The sequence below is a fragment of the Amphiura filiformis genome, chromosome 12 (genome assembly GCF_039555335.1).
Source record: "Amphiura filiformis chromosome 12, Afil_fr2py, whole genome shotgun sequence".
NCBI classification, from domain to species: domain Eukaryota; kingdom Metazoa; phylum Echinodermata; class Ophiuroidea; order Amphilepidida; family Amphiuridae; genus Amphiura; species Amphiura filiformis.
In genome coordinates, this window is record NC_092639.1 from 63,074,068 (window position 1) to 63,089,207 (window position 15,140).

The 15,140-nt window shown below is 36.6% G+C and overlaps 1 long non-coding RNA gene across 1 annotated transcript; it reads left to right on the forward strand.

The window, feature by feature from the left end:
• The first annotated feature begins 825 nt into the window (after nucleotides 1–825).
• LOC140166559 (uncharacterized) lies at nucleotides 826–6,925 on the forward strand. Its single transcript, XR_011860883.1, has 3 exons — nucleotides 826–990; nucleotides 3,635–3,805; nucleotides 6,607–6,925. It is a non-coding gene; the product is annotated as an uncharacterized lncRNA (long non-coding RNA).
• The last annotated feature ends 8,215 nt before the right edge of the window (nucleotides 6,926–15,140 follow it).

Sequence of the window (15,140 nt, forward strand, 5' to 3'; positions counted from 1 at the left end):
TGCTTGTTGTAAAGCAACAATTAACATATTATAAATGCAACTTTTTTGTCATTAATAGAGTCAGAATTTGCAACTCGATGAAGTCAGCCGTGAACGTTATGAAACAGTGTTCAGATTGTTGATAGACGCAGGAGCAGATCCAGACATACTTGAGGTACGGACACAGTCTTTGAGTACCTATTAGTCAGTATTTAAAATTCAAATAAGGGAACGGCTTGAAGTATATATCCTAAACATACTGCTCGGGTAAACTGCCGACTAACTGTCCCAGCGAACACAAAACGTTTTCGACATCATTCGCAAAAGGTTATAAAAGGTTGTCATAAAACGTTTAACTTACGGGTTATATAAAGGGTATAGTAAGGTATAAAACGTTTTCATAACATTAAAAAACATTGTTTGATTATCTACTGCCCAGCAAACACAAAATGGTTTATAGAAAACGTTTAAATGTCGGGTTATATAAAGGGTATAAAAACGAAAAATGTTTGCCCAAATATTTGCAATAACGTTTTAAAAATGTTTTCATGACCTTTATATAACCCGATATTTAAATGTTATTAAAACGTTTTGAAAAATCTTAAGGGAGGTGGAATGGGCAAGGTCCAAGACCCCTCAAAAAAATGTTTCCAAAAAATTTTTTTTGCCATATTTTGTTTAAGAAAATCATAAGCTATCAGGTCAGCCAGATAAAGTTAAAAATTTCCTTTTCAACATGCGAATTTGAGGGGAATTTCATCTCTTTCAATTTAAAACGATTTATGGCACCGTTGACTTGCTATACATGCCGTAACCAGTTTGGTTTACGACTGGTGGGAGACTAATCAACGAATCAGCTGATCAGCTGGATTGGTATGTACACACATGCGAAGAAGAATTCCAGTCATCTTATTCTTTCTAGTGAATAATTCATCCACTAATATTACTTTTACTGATATCCTGGCATGCCTGGAGAAAGAAAGAGGCTTCGTTAGCAGCTATCACCTATAAGTAAGTACTTCAGTCTAAAAATATGTGTGACGTGTGTTTAACTTAGCCGGCCCGGGTAACAACATGGGTAAGCTTAAAGTAAACATGATAAAGATATTTAGCATTCTCTCGGTCGGGGCTGTTCCCGGGCATGCCGGGGACTGTTCTATCTATTGCACTATACCTACTTCTGACGTAGGGGCTGTGCAATAATTATGAAACCGGGGGGTTGCGGGGTGGGGTGGGTGCGATGTAAAATTGCCACCCCCACCTGGAAAAAAAGTCCACTTGTACAAAATAAGCACCCCTAATGCCCTATAAAAATTCCTGGCGGTAAAATGGGGGGTGGCAAGAAATTTTATCGAGCGAAAGGGGTGGGGCAAGCAATTTTGGCAAGCCGAGCCGAGGGGGAGCAAGTGATTTTTGGCACACATGGGTGCCTTGCTCGAGAAGAGATAGCCAAGAATTTGTTCACCGATAGCTTCACATTCTATAGGTATGCCAGGCAAACACATTTGCTAGTCAGCCAAATTCGCCGACAATGTCAATGCATTTTTACATAGAAATTTAAAACTTGTGTCCGAAGAAAGAAACCTACATAATATGTTTTCTATACTTCACTTGACCATATGATTTTTTATGGTGATAAGTCACTCGCACATGGAATTTTAGAGGATTTTGATAGCAGTTCCATTAAAAAAGCTGCTATCATAATGAGACTAAGATCTAGAAACACCCCGAAATGCCGTTTTGGGGAATTTTGCTAGCTGAATCTTTTTGACATTGTTTGATGAAAGTCAATCTTTGACAAGATGTAACTTTGCTACGGAAAATGCTATGAAAAAAAGGTTTTCAGTTTTGGCTTTGTTTACTCAAGGGCTTTAATTTGATATATAAAATGATGCAGTTTCATGGCAAATTTGAATTCACCTAGCATACCTACATTCTAGAGACCATTGCATTCAAAATCTAGTCGGATTCGCTGAAGCATGACACCGGTCACCGCGTGTAAAAGCAATGGAAGTTCAGAAGTAAAATAATAAATTACACAGCTGATCACGACAGACGATCGCATCAAAAATGTTGCTAAAATTAAACTTTAGCAAAATTTGAGACTGTTCAAAATAGGCAAATCTTGCTCAAAAGATAGGCCTACCGTACTGTAGTTGACTCATCAAAATAACTTTCATCCAAATTTCAACATTTAAACAGAATAAATATAACAAAAGATTGCACCGCTATACCACCGAAAAACATTTTAACAATGCACTCTAGCATCGAATGCGTAACTATCGTGTGCAAAAAAAAAATTGAAATTGAAGCTAGAGTTATCAAGTAAGGGGAGCCTTTTAAATAAAACACTCTAAAATGGCTTTATAAAGGAAAACAGTTACGGAAACACTTTGCCAATTTCCTGCTCGCTATGTTCACAACAAGTATCATGTAGATTAGGCTTCCTCAAATATGTTGAAGTGCCACATGAAATAAAAGAAAACAGCAAAGTGCCACTCAATGGCTGCTTTAGCACCTGGGGTGGGGGAGCCAGAGGGGTGTCCCCCCTGTGAAGCTATCGATTTTTAAAAATTTGAGGTGCAAATGACGCCATTTGGTGCAATATTTTGTACTATTTTAGCCGTTGGTAGAGGACATAAAAAAGGGCAGAATGGCAGTCAGGAAGGGCATATTTTACCTGTATAAAATTTCGTGTCAATAAAATACATCATATAAAAAATTCGATATATACATCATGCATTATCTATAGTATATTCCTTTGCTAAATCGTAAATAAAAATTGAAATGTAGAATATTGGAGATATTCCTGCTGGATGAAGTGTGATCAAGGCATTTGATTTTATTTTTATTTTATCCATTCTGAGGGATAAATCACAAATAGTACCAAAAATAGTCTTGGAAGCTACAATCAAGGAATTTAATAGTTGGTACACCTTGACAATATGTTGGAACTCTTCATTGCCGCTCTGAGAGTTAAGTGAAATTAGTATAACTATGTTTGATGAGAAGTACATACCTTCTCCTTTCCTCTACCATCCCCATTCCCCCTCAATCAATGTTGGGGAGACTGGAGAGCCCAATGGAAAAGTGCTTTCATCAACATTGAACTGGGGGAGAGGGGTGGCGATTTACATTTAGTATGCCCGAGTGTACCAACATTAATTTCTTTGATTGTAGGGCTTAGGCAGCCAGCAAATGTTACACACCCAAATTTGTACACGTCCAGTTTTTGCCCACATGGCCTATACTTTGTACACAAATGTTTAAATTTACACACCCAGTTTTTTCAATTTACACACCCAAACCTTCAAATCAAGAATAAAAACATGCAAAGTGATCCATGGTTGTTCTTTAATAAAATTATTTTTATGTGCAAATGCCCCTGCCCCTAGTAGTGCCACCACTGTTTAGAACTGAGGTATACTTTTATTTAGACATTTGATGAATTTAGTTGTACAGCTGTCTTTCAAAAGTTTCTTTAAGGGTGGTTATTAGGAGAAGGGAACTAATTATGGTGAATACAGTACCTGGAGGCTACTTGTGTGACGTTGACAGCTAAATAAATTTGAGCCAATTTTTCAACTTTCATTCAATCTCCATGAACTTTGCCAGTAAGTGTTATAATTATACTGAACTGTTTTACTACTTCCAGATGGTGGAGCTTACTCCAGGCATGGCAGTGTTTGTGTTTCCAAGTACACTGGATATGGAGAAGACATTTGCAAAACTATGTAGAAGATTGATGGATGATTTTTACAGTGGGGCAGAACAGGATTAGATGTGATCAAACAAGACCATGAATGACACACACCAGCCATTGTTGGTAAGAACAGCTATTCCCGTATATATGTTTCTTTTCATGTTGCCTGGTGTAGCTACATGTAGGGGGGTTGTGCGCCAAGGGCAAGGATACAAAATGGATGTGCCCCAAAGCTGTGAAAGTACCAACTTGTCAAAATTATCACTTGGTCATTTTGTGAAATGCAGTTACACAAATATCTAGAAACAAAATCAGTGGCTCCAGAATAGGGTACATCTCGTGCCCCTCATCACCTCATGTCACACAAATTTCTTGTCCCCATTGCAAATTTAAATTTATTCCAAAGTCGTTTTGGGGGTCAATAGCCATACCATATGACATATGCATAAGGCAGCTTTTTTATTCATGCATTGTGTACATTACAAATGACTGCTGTACTAGTAACTTAGTACTTACTACTATCAATGAATAAAAGATGATCAAAATAACAGTCTTACTCAAAAAATAACAAGGCCAAGTTTATGTAAACAAAATTGGCTGCCATTTGCTGTCTTTACTGTGTAATTGTGAATACATAACGTTACTGTTTTTGTGCCAACTTTGACCTGTTAGGCTGATACTACTACAGAAGAGTGATCGCACACTTGCACATTTATAGACCTTGCTCAATTTGATGAGACAGCAGTCACAGCACCCAATATGTTAAAAGAATGGAGGCTGAGGTTCTTCAAATCTTCAGATGGGAGTTCTCAGCAGAGGTGGTTTATATCGTGAAGTTGTGGATAGGTAGTGGTGAGCAAACTCAGAAGTTTAAAATTCTAGAGCATTGTAGATGCTAGGCCAGATGAAAGACAAAGTATGAAGCAGAATGACGTAAATAATCATGACACATATGCCTTATTGGAACTGGATTTGGGAAACCCTCATCAGTGTCTACAGAAATGACTCCATCTGCAGCCCTTGCTGATCTAGCTGTGCAATGTGCATGATCCTTGGATCACACTTCATATTCCATAGATAAACAATATGGTCCTGATTTCCTTTCCCCAGAATGTTGAGACTCTGAAGCATACATGTACATGTACCAAAGCATCACTCAATGACATTAATTCCCTCAATATCAATGAGCGTTGAGCATGGAGTAAAACCCAGCTCTGATTTCCTGAAAGTGCCAATCGAAGATATCCAATCTCAAGATTTGAAGAACCTCAGCCCTCTGGCTAGCCCTCTAAGTTTCCTCCTCATGACCAGCACTTGAATCCTATCACAACTTTTGGGCTTGGCAAGTCCATGATCAGGGATGTAGCTACAGTGGGCGGTGGTGGGCGGTAGAGCCCACCAATCGGTTTTGGAGTTTATCACTCGGCTCCAATTTTAGCATTGGAGCCCACCACTCAGAGGCCAAAATTGCACCATTTTATTGAATTAGTTAAGAATTTGGTCTATTTTGGCAAACAATTTCCACCTGGGAACCAAGAGAGAACAATGCCAGTGCATTGATTGGTCACCCCAGGTTAAATAAGAAATAAATAAATAAATAAATAAATATGCAAGATTTTCATCAAATGCCACCCAGCACTAAAATATATCCTAGCTACAACCCTGTCCATGATATGACCATCACAGACTGTGGCTGCTTATAATCATGTGTATTAAGCTGAACAATCAAACTCGGGTTGTGCCTGCGAGCTCGTATGGCGAGACAAGGCTGTTTGGCGGTTCGTAGACTGAGCCCAAGTTCAATTTTTCAGCATATGCACGGTCATTAATAGCTGTAATCTGTGGCCCTCACTGACTTCATGAGCCCAAAAATAGTTCAAGCAGGGTGGAAATCTTAGAAGGCCTTGAACAAGGCTACCCTCGAGCTCATCAGGCCTGTGTGTGTTGTCTCATCAAATTGAGCAAGGTCTAGATGCAATTGCAAGTGTGTGATCTCAAGTCTGTAGTATTATCTGCCTAACAGGTCAAAGTTAGCACAAATAGGAAAGTTATGAATATTTTAGCAATTTCACAATTACACAGTAAAGACAGCACAAGGCAGCCATTTGTGTTTACATAAACTTGGTCTTTGTAGATAGCTCCCTTATGTTTAATTTTGAGACAAGTATGCTTTTTTAACATCTTTATTCATTAATAGTCCTAACTGCATGAACTAAAATGCATAAGGCAGCAATAATTTCTAACATTAACATTAGGGTATGGTCATTGACCAACAATTTCAGCATCACGGAGGCCCCCTATTATGGTTTTGGAATAATTTAAAATTTGGTATGCAGTAATATATTGACCAATGGCATGTTTTGAGACTAGGGACAAGAAATTTGCTTGACAAGAGGGGCATGAGATGCACCTTACTCCAGAACCAGGGAAAGGTTGGGACTGGGGGTGGCACCCAGCATACGAAATATGGCCGGTCAGCCGGCCATTGGCATGTAACTTTTTGGCCTGGCCGGAATTTTCTGACTGGCATTTAGTTGGCTGGCCGGTAACTTTTTAAGGTCAAGCCTGGCTGGCCTGTAACTTTTTGAGGCATATTTCGAACACTGGTGGCACCCCCAATATACGCCACAGTATCGTTGTGATGAAAATGAGATTTTAATATGAAAATTTTAATGTACACAAAATCATATAGATCTACATCATGGTTTGTATTTACACAGTGCACTCAAAGTAGCAATTTTGAGTTAAGATGTTATGTCCCTGAGCCCTTGATTTCTTGTTTATTAGGAGAAGGAACTAATTATGGTGACAATTAATTGAAGATAATATATACAATGATTTGGTACATTGTAATAGTGTTTTAGGAATGAGAACATTTCAACAGAGGTATGTCAATAATAATCGTGATTTTTTTCTATCCACAGCATACACACTTGCTTCACAACTTGATGTGGATACTGTTACAGAAGCCAAGCGAGCATCTTAAAAATAAGGAATACATTTACCATGTTTACAGGGGTTGCTATCCCACAATAAGAAGATCCAGAAGACATTAATGTGGGCATCATTGTGAATCTTGGAACTCAGTACACTCCTCAAGCCACGTCAAGCTTCACTATTTTCTTCTTCGTCTTGGATACCGCTTTACGATGATTAAGTTTAGACTTATCAAAATGAACTTCTGGGTGAAGCTTGAACTAATAAAAGCATTCGTATGATTAAGGTTAAACTTGGCTTTCGCTTTCAGGCATATTATCGTGAACCGATGCATGGTGACAAATTGAACGCATAAATGGTGAGACAATGAAAATCCTTTTGGATGCATGGTGAAGCTTGGCCCAACAGAACACTTTATATAGTGAAAGTTGACTTCAAATTTGTGAGCAAAAGTAAGCTGATCGAGGTGAAGCTTGACCTCCAATATCAGTTAAGGTGAACAAGGATGAATGCTTCAGGTTGGCTCAAAAGTGCTGAATGACCTTTGCATAAAAGACAATTTCATCGCTTGGAGGGGCGCGGAATCGATGCTGAATTGGTCAATTTGGTGCCCTTAAGGGTAGCGCCCGGGGCACGTTGCCCCCCTCTGCCCCCGGTAGTACGGCACTGGTTCTGATTGGCTGATTCAATCGCCTGACAAACATAACTACAGACGTGATAATTTGATTGGCCGATTACGCGCTTTAGACATTGGTCTGCGCAAACAAAGCTCCTTGTATATGTCGCTCATTAACAGAATAACAGGGCATTCAAGCGTCAATCTGAGCAAGGGCTGCCGTTCTTCTCTGAAAACGAGTGAAAGGGCGTGACTTTAAAAAAATGTGGGTGCCCTACGAGCACATTTACACTTTCCATCACAAATTTTACAATCTTTAGTTACAATGACAAAATAATGTTTCTGTACTGTGCACACCTTTCCATCAAACACACATTTCTTAACTTTTTTTGGAAATTTGTCTCTGGTATGCATACAAAAGGGCGGTCATCAAAATATGCCGCCAAAGATAGGGGGTCACAAAATTTTCAGCCCACGATGGAAGGGGTTCATAAAAATCGACTCTGCTCACTGACATATTCATGACCCCTCACCTTTGTTTCATAACCACTAAGGCCAAATAAAAAATAAACATGTTTCACGCCCCTCCCGCTTCCTTTTTGAGGTTTCTTCAATTATATTTTTATTTTTGAAATTCAGTTACAACTTTTCAAAAAAATATGTCTAGGAAGTAGAGATGCTTTCTATAGTCTTGCTAATATACAAGAAACACTTTTATAAGGTTTTGTGATAGTTAGAGGGGGCCTATCTCTCGGAACAACAAATAAAAAGAGGCCTCCTCCTTTTTCCAGGCATTATTGTATATATGCCAAAACAGCTCTAATTATGGGTATTTACACTGATTTTGCAATAAAAAATATAAAATAAAAAGTCCCCTCTTCCTCCTTTTTTTTCAAAAACCCGGACGTGAAATATGTTTATTTTTTTACTTGGCCTAAGGTGTAGGACATTTTTTGTTTTAGCTATAGCCCCCACTCCAGACGTATTTTTAATTGGACTTGCTCAAGTGGCATTTTCTATTTTATTACACAATTTGTTGCCAATTTTTATGAACTTGTAAGTTCTTAAAATAGCCTAAAATGAGGCTATAGCATCCATTAATTAACAGCCTTCTCTAATATTAATCTCCATAGACTTTACATGTAAAATGAAAAGGTCCATAAAAAAAGAACGGTAACAAATTGTGTACTAAAATTTGCACAAAATGCTAATTGAGCAAGCACAAATGCAATGCACTAGTTTTCGTGAGGGGGCTATATGAAATATTTTTATGTATTGTATATATATGGTCTTTTAAAAATAAAATGTCCATCTGAAACATAGGTGCCCTCCCTGCCCAAGAAAATAACAGCCCCTTAGCAGCCACATATCCTGGCTATATGCACCTGGTCAACTTTACAAGCAAAAGTTGATGGTAAACTTTTTGTTACACCCTGTATATCCCTTTTCTGTATCTTTTGTGTAGTTATGTCAATGCTATTGTTGATAGTAAAGTAATTGTGTATTTTTGTATCACACAGAGCATACATGTATAGTGTAGCACACTGAGCAAAGTGCATGCTGCTCTCTGCATGTATCATATTAAAAAGGGCATTTTGTTTGTATTGCATGGTTTGCATTAACCAATTTTTAGGAGCTTCAAAACATGTATTCATAATGATAGTCAGAAATGAGTGAACTATTTTGCATCTGACGATCATGTCAATCCTCACCACGGCCTGTGATATGTTTAACTTTAAAAGCACACAATCACAGACAATGGCCAATGATGTCTGAACTTTAGGAAGGAAAAGGGCAACTTTTCTAGGAATTGTTTTCTAGCATTAGTTTCCTATTACTAAGACCTAACTTTTTAGAGAGTTTGTATGTTTAAAGGTAAAAACCTAACCATAGGGCATGCTGTTTCCCGATGGGTTAGAAATTTCAATCATCAAGAAAAAATATATACAAACAAACTGTTTCTGAGTTTGATTGACAGGTGAACTAGGCCTACATTGAAGTATCTTTAAACTAAGTCTCTGGCATTCACAACATTATGTTTTATGTAAAAAATAACTATCAAGCACGAATCACATGGTTTTATTTAAAACAAACTCTTCGTGACCATAAAAGCAATTTAAAACACCCGTCTCTCATCGAGGCGATATTCAAAATTCCTGGCGCTGAAATTGTCGAGTGTAATGACAATTGAGTACCGTACAAATAACCATTATGTCATTGCACTTGGACAGATTCAGCGCGGGAATTTTGAATATCGCGTGTTGCATATGAGAGCCGACTGTTTTTATTCGTTTTTTATAGTCAATATGAGTTTGTTTTAAATAAACCATGCGATTCATGCTTCATAATTATTTTTCTAACATATAATTATAAGGCACAATGCTATGATTGCCGGAGACTCTGATTTTATGCATCATTTTGTGCATATTGGCATATGTGAAATTTATTAAGTTATTTTTTTGTTAATAAGGCCGATATCAAACAAATTAAGAAACTGTTTCTGGAATGTCGCCTCAAGATAAAAAAAAGTATTTTTGTGTTATGATGTAGCAACAAAGGAATATTCTGTCCAGTGTTCTTAATTAACCGTAAATTATAAACGGCGTTAATTAACCGGTTAATTAACGTTAATTAACCGGTAAGATTGGTTAATTATGGTTGGAAAATATATAAATCCGACCTTGGAATTCACTATGCCATTATACTGAAGAACATTGCACAAGCATAACATGAGCAGATGAAGTGTTCTTGTCCACCTTTCGCTTTAAAACATTCCATTTGAAAATTTGAAAATTAAAAAATTATTTTCATATAAACTTATAATGTCAATTCAACCTGTTAAAAAAAATTACACTCATTGAGTTGACACAGATGCACAATGGCACTGTAAGTCTGTTAAATTTTATTAACTTTTTATTTACTGATTGAAACAATCCTGGGTAAAAATGGTATAATCTGCTCACTCTGCTGTGGATTTTTGGGCACTTGTACAATGGTGGGGGGGGGGGACTGCCTGGTTGAAGATATATGGGGAATTGGGGATGTGCCACGGTTTTGGGATACCTTTTCAGCAATTTTGGTATATCTATGGGTAAAGATGGAAAATCTGCGATGCACAAAAAGCTTCGAAATTTGCACATTTTGGGTCATCAATTTGTAAGCGCTCTTTAGCAATGTCATATTTCATTGAATTTACAACTGTATGACAAAACAGATGAAAATAGTAACTTTTGCACAAAATTTTTCAAAGAAACTCCCCCAGATTTGTACATAATAGCGCCATAGACCATGATATAGTCTGCATGGTCTATGATGTGCTGCATGATACTCTAGGACTAAAGAACAAGAAGATATTTACTATTTTAATATTTTCCAGTGAACATTGAAGTGATATTTAAATGTTAAAACTTAAAAAAGTGTCAGAAACTCAGAATAATTCAAAATTCATAATTAACCTATTTTACCACCGGTTAAATATGATGCGGTTAATTAACCGGTTAATTAACCGGTAAGATTGAGGTTAATTAACCGACTAAGAACACTGATTCTGTCCCAAGGTATAGGCAGTAGTATTAATTTCGAGATCATTCATCCATGGTAGAAATATCATGCGATGAAATTTGACCAGCCTCCTTTAATGTTACTTACACCTAAACCTTGATGTACATTATAAATTGAAGGTTTGAAGGTGGTACTACACCCCTTGATAAATTTTGTGACTAATTTTGCATTTTTCTTAAAATTACTACACTCTCGTAACAAAAGTTATGTATAATACTTCACTGACATTTCAGTGATTGAAGACAAGTGGTTCATTATATATGTTAAGAAATGAGGTACATTCTAGCAGTACCTCTTTTCTTATCATCAATAACATACCGCTTGTCTTGAGTCACTTAAATTACAGTGTAGTAACTGGATTCCTTGCCCATATATACTATACATAACTTTTAATTGTTACCAGTGTGTTATTACTTTTAGAGAAAATTGCAAAAATAATCACAAATTTATCAAGGGGTGTAGTACCACCTAGGTTTTGCCCGTAATGGCCATTTTTCAGTTGTTTGTTTCTTTGTGAAAAGGCAAAACTCTAATCATTCATAATTTTTAAGTGCAAGTATTGTATTCAACCTAATTAGCTCTTTGGGTGCTTACACAAGACAAGCGGTTCGATACTTGTGATAGAAAATGAGGTACATGTACCGCTAGGATGTACCTCATTTCTATAGTATCATATTTACTGAACCGCTTGTTGTCTTGATTCACTGAAATTTCAGTATAGTAATTGGATTCCTTGCCCCAATAATATACATAACTTTTGTAACCAGTATATGTTATGAATTTTTGAGAAAAATGCAAAAATAGTCACAAATTTACCACAGAGGTGTAGTACCCCCTTAAATGGGTTATGCTCAAGTTTGAAAGTGCAAAGTTCAATGACCTTTTTCCACTGAATGAGAGGTGTTGTTGAAATGGCTCCATAGCCTAGATTAAAAGTGCTATTTCTCAGCCAAATATGACAACTTGTAGCATATGAACTGAAATCTGAAATCATTGGATTTTGAAATGTTTGCAAGCTCCGAGACATAGCATTTTTTTGGAAAATGGCATCAAGGGTGTATTAAATTCATATTGTTTCGATATCTACGCTAGTCCTGTGGTGAGTCTGTTGACATAATAAAACAATACAAAAACTTAATCTCAATTCAAGCATCAACTGAAACACTCCCGGGGAAGCAATTCAACAAATGGGGACGCTTTATAGTTATACAATTTTAGTAAGTTGTTATTCGGCACTGTCATGTTATAACAGTATGATATACTAGTAATACAATACAAGTGGCAAATGATGTCAGTAATTTATATTCAACAAACACATTTATTACAAATGGAGATAACTTTATTTAGCAAATAAAAGATATTAATGATTAAGTACAAACTTGTGATAAAGTGTCTGTTTTTCATTGTTATTATTCAAACACATTGTTATACACCAAATGGGCTATTCCAGTTGAAATCCATACACCCCCTATGGAATACATGACCTTAATCTTTGACACAGGGGATGTAGATTTCAAGTGGAGTCGCCAAACTCAGGTAACCACAATTGAAATTCACACTCCCTGGGAGATTAAGGTCATATCTTCATATTGGGCTATTCAGTTAAAATCCACACTGTGGAAGATTTTGGAAATACCTTCCACAGGGGGGGTATGTTTTTCAAATGTAATTGGTCAGGGTTAATCATTTTGAAACCCATACACCCCCTGCATTATGGCTTTACCTGTATCTTCCACAGATGGAGTGAGTATTTCAAATGGAAGTTACCCAACTGTCTATTCTATTCGAAAACTCATACTCCATCTGTGGAAGACTTTGGCTAAATCTTCCACAGGGGTAGTGTGGATTTCAACTGGAATAGCCCAATGACCAAGTGGATGGTGGGAATATTGGCTGCTCATGATAGAAAGTGTGTAAATTATTACCCCAAGGTGATCTGGAGAGTATATGTCTACTATTTTCCAAGACTGAAGGCAGAGGGAAAATAGTAGGCCTACATTCTCGAGTCACTGAGGGGGAAATGGAATTCAGCATTCCCTGAATACAGGTCAGTCAAGAAGACGATATCAAGGTTACGATGTTGGTAAGGGCGCACCATTAGATTTCCAGGGGGCATGGGAGTTTTTGAAGAAAAAAAAACTTCAGCCCACTAGTGAGACGAAAAAAAAAACTTCGCCCGCTAGTGGGACGAAAAAAAAATTTTTGCCTCACTGATGAGTAAAAAAAAAATTCCCCCAACCAACTTTGTATAAAAGTATACATTAAAATTGAAAAAAAAAAATTCTGCCTTTGGAGGCGAAAAAAAAAATGAAACTACACAAATGAAAACCCATGATTCCTTTAATCTCCCGGGTAATGTACTATCCAGCGCCATAAAAATATAAAAATATCTAGGACCCGTTTTTTTATTTTTTTTTACTCAAGTTTTTAAAAATTAATAAAAAACAAAATTTTGGCCCAAGAATTTTTTTGTTACGATGTACGAAAAAGAAGTGGGCCAAAAAAACGTTATTTTTGGGATTTTAGGCCAAATTTGACCTCACAGATGAACTTATCAAGTCTTTGCCATTCTAAATATGTATACTTTTATATACTTTAGACCAACAATTTAGAGGCCCGAAAGTTTCCATAATTCCAGGTTTCAGACCAACCTTAAGGGGGGTACTACACCCCTGCCCAATTTTGTGCCTATTTTTGCATTTTTCTTTAAAATTATAGCGCATTGGTGACAAGTAAGATATGTATATTATAGGGGCAAGGACTATAACTACTGCATTGAAAATTCAGCAACTCAAGGAAAATAGTTATTGATTATTGATCAAATATTGGTTTTCCCTCATTTTTGACTGTAAATCCACAACTGTTGTCGGTGCTGAAATAAAATTTCCAGTGCATTAGTTGTAGTCCTTGCCCCTATAATATACATATCTTACTTGTCCCCAATGCGCTATAATTTTTTGAGAAAAATGCAAAAATAGGCAAAAATTTGGCAGGGGTGTAGTACCCCTGAAAGTTGGATGTTTGAAATTGTAAGTGCAAAGTCTAATGCGTACAAAATCTTGAAAACGTACATGTTCATTAAAAAATGGTTTGATATACCTGAGAATTATTTTCATCTTGTAGCGATAGACAACAAAAATATACCCTTCAAATATGAGAATGAAGTTCAATGAACCATGTTTATGTTATTATATAGCCATAGCTAGTGGGGGGGCCCAGGTGGGGGCACAAGTCAGTGGTAATAAGAAGTATTTAATAGGGAAAAAAATGGAGGAGAAAATATTTGGTCCACCCCTCTCACTTTGGTCAACAATTAAGTGAAATTGAGACACATCTTTTTTAAAAAAAAACCCTCTGGGCAGTGTGTTCCCAGCAAACACAAAAATGTTCTAAAACGTTTTTTAACTAAGGTAACGCTTATTATATAGATTTTTTCTAATTTAAAAGTCCGTGGTGCTCTCCTGATTACAAAACTGAAATTTTGATTTTAATCGGACATTCGCCTGTCAAAATGGTACAAAACCAACAAATTGGCAACAACTTTCTTTTTATAATTTTCTTTATTTTTGGCATGAAGTGTCAGGTAATTTTTTCATTATATATGCATGAATTATGCAAAGTAAAGTTTTCAGATACAATTATAAGAGGTATGGTACTGAAACCTGGTACATGGGTAATACACATAAAATGCAACAAACCTATGGATGTATTTGGCAAATTTCCATTTGCATTTATAAATAATTAGGACCCTAATCAACTTTTCTAATTAGTGGCCCTAATTAATTATGCAAATTGAAATTTGTCAAATGCAACCATAATTTTGTAGCACCTTGTAGTGTGTACTACCCATGTAACATGCCTCAGTACCTGCGGAATACTACCCTTTTTACATGTTTTTATTATTGCGGATGGTGTACATGCAGGCCACAATGGGGTATATGGTATAGAGTCATTCCATATCAAATCACCTAATTTTCAGAAAAGGTTGGCTGGTCACCCTCTCAGATTAAAATCACTTATATCATATAGCCCTATGGGTCAAATGAACACATTTCAAATATTAGGTCTCAACTCCTTGTCGTTTCTTAGTTATGGCTCGTTGAATATTTGATGTTTTTTGACGCAATTTGTCCCCTTCTCATTGAAATACACACAAAATTGTCCTAAATACCAACCCAAATTTTATTATGTGGGAAATGAGCCACCATAATCAAACTCCCACATATTCAAAATACTTCTACTGATGTTCCTCTGTACCAGAAATCAAAGTGGTGTCAAGCCATCTTCATGGTTAAATGACTTTTTGGAGATCGCATTGAAATACACAGTAATAATGTTCTAATT